The sequence below is a fragment of the Ctenocephalides felis genome, unplaced genomic scaffold (assembly GCF_003426905.1).
Source record: "Ctenocephalides felis isolate EL2017-DRISC unplaced genomic scaffold, ASM342690v1 CF-g0.4_SCAFFOLD_01170, whole genome shotgun sequence".
Taxonomy (NCBI): Eukaryota; Metazoa; Arthropoda; class Insecta; order Siphonaptera; family Pulicidae; genus Ctenocephalides; species Ctenocephalides felis.
In genome coordinates this window covers 72,016,612-72,021,534 of record NW_020537324.1, presented here as the reverse complement: position 1 = coordinate 72,021,534, position 4,923 = coordinate 72,016,612, and the positions used below count along the sequence as shown (strand labels likewise).

The 4,923-nt window shown below is 26.7% G+C and overlaps 1 long non-coding RNA gene across 1 annotated transcript; it reads left to right on the top strand.

The window, feature by feature from the left end:
- The first annotated feature begins 3,781 nt into the window (after positions 1–3,781).
- Positions 3,782–4,090, top strand: LOC113366309. The gene is made up of 3 exons (XR_003366271.1): positions 3,782–3,801; positions 3,857–3,983; positions 4,053–4,090. It is a non-coding gene; the product is annotated as an uncharacterized LOC113366309 (long non-coding RNA).
- Positions 4,091–4,923: the final 833 nt, after the last annotated feature.

Genomic DNA, 4,923 nt, shown 5'->3' with positions numbered 1-4,923 from the left:
TATTACGACCCTGATATTTGTACAAGTAATTGTTTAAGCCATCTACGTGATTTATAGCATAAGATATACGTATTGAAAATTGCAGTCTTTTAAACAGTATAACGAATTCCGAAAGAATTAATATATAGTATCCGCGGTAAAGGTACAATAACACCTTAGATTTTTTCACTTAATGTAATTGCTTCAATAATGTTGCCCATAATTTTCATAATCCCGTATTATATATTAATTGTTTTCAGTAATAATAATATCTGAATTAAATTTTTCTTATTGATAATTCGATATTAATTATTTCTTAAATTCATATTTTAAGTGAATTAATTGGTCAAATCCTGTTCATATGTGCACTATTCTATTTACGATCAACGAAATTTATGCAGAAAATGGAGAGAAAAGGGTGTAACCTGTGAACCTTTTTACTGTGTTCTCTTTCTTAAGGTTTAATTGTCCTCTTTCGTACAATCGCAAATGATAAAATTTTAAGAGTTTTTTCCAAATTTTGAGATATCTGCAATTTAGTAAAAAAAGTAGAGTAGAGAAGTGTAGAGATATTTGTGAAAAGCCAAGTGTGTAATAAGGAATGTTTTTGAAAATATCCTCAGGACGCACCGTTTGTATGACGAATTTAAAATTTGTACGAATTATTCTTTGAACAGTCTACTATAATTAAAAATGATAAAATTTAAGGAGTTTCTTGTCAAAATTTTGAGATATTTGCTGTTTAGTAAAAAAAAGTAAGGTCCGAGATATTTAGTAAAAATCCAAGTATATATTAACAAATGATTTTTGAAAATTCTTCAGGACGCACCGTTTGTATTACCTTGAAATTTACATGAATTGTTCCGTGAACAGTCTATTATAATTAAAGTGATGAAATTTTAAGTGTTCTTTGCAAAATTTTGAGATATTTGCAATTTAGTAAAGAAAGTACAGCAAAGATTTGAGATATTTAACAAAGAATTATGTGTATATTAGTAAATGATTTTGAAAATATCCTCAGGTCGCACCGTTTGTATTACGACTTTGAAATTTGTACAAACAAATCTTTAAACTATCTACAATCGCAAATAATAAAATTTGAAGAGTTCTTTGCGAAATTTTAAGATATTTGCAATTCAGTAAAGAAAGTACAACAAATATTCAAGATATTTAGTAGAAACAACTGATGGAGTTTTGGTAAAAATATAAGAGCTAGCAGATTTTGAAGTCATTAATAATTCCTCTTGCAATGTGTTATAAATACATACACATTATAAGAGGTCTATTGATTTGTTCAAATAACAGCCAATGGATCTACATAAAATTTTAAATATTTTAAATTATACATCCCAAGAGCGACATGTGTCTTACTATTCATATACGCAAAATATGTATGTATTCGAAACTTATCGAAAATTAACTATTGAAAAATCATTTTACCAACTAGAAACTACTTTCGAACTCCAAAAACATACGAGGTGTCCCAGAACTCAACGTAAAGGATCGTAATTGCCATGAAAAAATCTCGAAAACAAATTATACGTACCACGTAGTTTGAAAATTGTAAGATTTTAAGTATGACGAAAGAAATAAAAAAGCTTTGCTAAAACTGTGACCATTTCTCAATTATTATTAATTTTGTTTATTTAAACTTTGTATCCGTAACCGTAAATAACCCATGTAGAAATTAATATCGGTACAATATATTACCAATATCGGTTTTCTGTGGCCGTGATTGCCTATATTGCAAAAATATCGGCGAACGTCGGTTCTGTGATGATGTCAACTAATCGATCAGGCCAACGTCAGCCGATATTGAGGCAATAATCTCTATAAATGGCCTTGTCCAATATTGGTCTCAAACTAAAATAGAAATATTGATGCAATATTTTTTATCATCGGCTAATAAATATTGTCCCCAAATAGAAGAATAAATATTGATGCAATATTTTTTTATCATCGACTGATAAATATTGTCCTCAAACTAAAATAGAAATATTGATGCAATATTTTTTATTATCGGCTGATAAATATTGTCCTCAAAATAAAATAGAAATATTGATGCAATATTTTTTATCATCGGCTGATAAATATTGTCCTCAAACTAAAATATAAATATTGATGCAATATTTTTTTATCATCGGCTACAAAATATTGTTCCCAAAGTGAAATATAAATATTGATGCAATATTTTTTATCATCGGCTGATAAATATAGTTCACAAATTGAAATAAAAATATTGATGCAACATTTTTTATCATCGACTGATAAATATTGTCCACAAATTGAAATGAAATTATTGATGCAACATTTTTTATCATCGGGTACAAAATATTGTCATCAAATTGAAAAATAAATATTTATGCAATATTTTTTATCATAAGCTAATAAATATTGTCCTCAAAATAAAAAATGAATATTGATGCAACATTTTTTATAATTGACTATTAAATATTGTTTGCATGTTAATTAATAATAAATATTGTTTCCTCAAATTCCTCAATCATAATTATTGTTATTATATTTAAAATGAAAAACAAAAATCTTATCTGGGATCGAACCCGAGACTACGACGTTAAGAGTCGGCAACGCTAGCGCTTAGCTATCGACTCAACAGAACGAAAAACAACATACGCCAGATATATTGGCTGTAAATATTTAACCATGTAATTATTCACCCTTACAAATTAAAAGGTAAAAGATACGTAAAAAGTTTATTCGGACGAAAGATGCGGAATAAAATTACGAATAAAATGATATATAATTCAATATGTGTGTTCGTATAATTATTTTCAGATTTTTCAATTTTTCTTGAATTTTAGCACTGCAACTCGCCCATAGGCCAAACCGTTTGAAATACTAAGTTGTGATATGTGGAAGAAAAACTAAGAATTTTGAGACGATTCTAATGATGTATAATACTTTATACGGTTTCTTTATGAAAACCTCAAATGTTGAGAATAGTATAAAAATTCAGTTTTCCTTTCATTATAAAAAGTTATAAATGTTACAGGGTAATTTATTTTAAATACTGTCCGATATATATAAAACTAATTGAAAACTTTAATTTTATTTACTCATACAATTATAAAATAAAAAAAATAATAATAAATGGACTGGGATTTGAACCCCAAAATCAAAATCAAAAGGCTGCGACGCTAGCCATTACACCACCAAGATATACAATCTTGTTGTAGTAACTCACTATCCTGAACCGCAGGTATAAGGTTCTAGATCTTTCTATGCCTTCTATGCATGACGTATGCCTACAAGAAGCGACGCGCGTCACACGGCGTCCTTAGCCTTTAATGCAAAATTGTTAATTATAGTATGTTTTAAGATACTAGTTTTGCTGGAAATAATCGAATAATATTTTCAGTTATGTGTAATGTGTAATAGTGTTATAGTGTACATTGTTTTCTAATGTGTGTAATGTGCATTGGTGCGAAATATATACCACAAACAAGTTTGGTTAAGTAAGCATTGTCTCTGAAAAATATACAATATTTCATTTCTTTGTTGTTACTTTGGATTAAAATACAAAGGTTTGAAAGTTCAACTTAATTTTACGTCATCTGATTTGATTTGGGATGGATAGATTAAGTAATAAGTTATGTATATCTAACATAACCTTAGTTTTAATAGACGAATTCTTTTTACTATTGGTGAGTATAATACTTAATTATGCGTTTATGCATTGTAACTAATAGCTATTTATTTTTAGAATAATTACTGCTAACTACATTATTATTAGTATCTCTAATAAATAATCGGAAACTAGCTATTCGAAATGTCAAAATTTGCAAGTTTTCAATAAAAATGGTAAGAAATGCAAGATAATTTTATTTTTCTCACTAAGGATTTTTATATTGATCAGGAGTTTAAACACATTGAGAAATCAGTTGTACATATTACGTGAAATATAATAAAATATAACATAATAAAATATAACATAACCTAATCTTTTTGAGTGAAGACATACTGCACTTTCATATTTATAAAAGGTAAGACAATACTTGTTATAATATAATTATATGTCTCTGCATTTAAAACATATTCTTATTTATTTTCAGGTAATATTGTTGTAAGCGCAGAAAATAGAGAAACTGGTTTGCTTAGTAGTAAAATGTTATCGAAAAGTTTTCATCAAAAGTTTGTAACTAAATAAGTTATAGAAAGGAAAGATATAAATTTTGACAGAATAGTCATAATGTTTGATTATAATAAATGCAATGTGGAATGTCAATAAATCTGTACATTTGCATAGCAAGATTTTAGACTATGATATGAAGTCATTATTTTTTAAGGTAAAAGTAGAGTCGAGTGCATTTTACAATCTCATTTTAACGCTTTCATAAATTATTCATATTGATAATATATAATGATATATTATAAATTTATTAACAAGGAATACGAGGTTTCAGATGACAATACAAACTTGGACAAAATATTTTGGGGTTATGATTGAAAAAGTTTCCCAGTCACTGTTCTAGACGATGAAATAAATATTTCATAATGGATAATAAATATATTAACAACAAATAAAATATGTTCAGATGCTGTGAAATGTTTTATCGAGTGATGATGTTATAAATAGTTAAGTTAATTTGCATTTATTACTTTTATTACTTTACCTACCTACATTTGATATATATCACGTAAATTATAATCGAATAATTATTCGATTATAATTTACTTGATATATATCAAATGTAAGGTAGGTTTTCCAATGACTGTTCTAGACGATGAAATAAATATTTCATAATGGATAATAAATATATTAACAACAAATAAAATATGTTCAGATGCTGTGAAATGTTTTATCGAGTGATGATGTTATAAATAGTTAAGTTAATTTGCATTTATTACTTTTATTACTTACCTACCTTACATTTGATATATATCACGTAAATTATAATAGAATAATTATTCGATTATAATTTA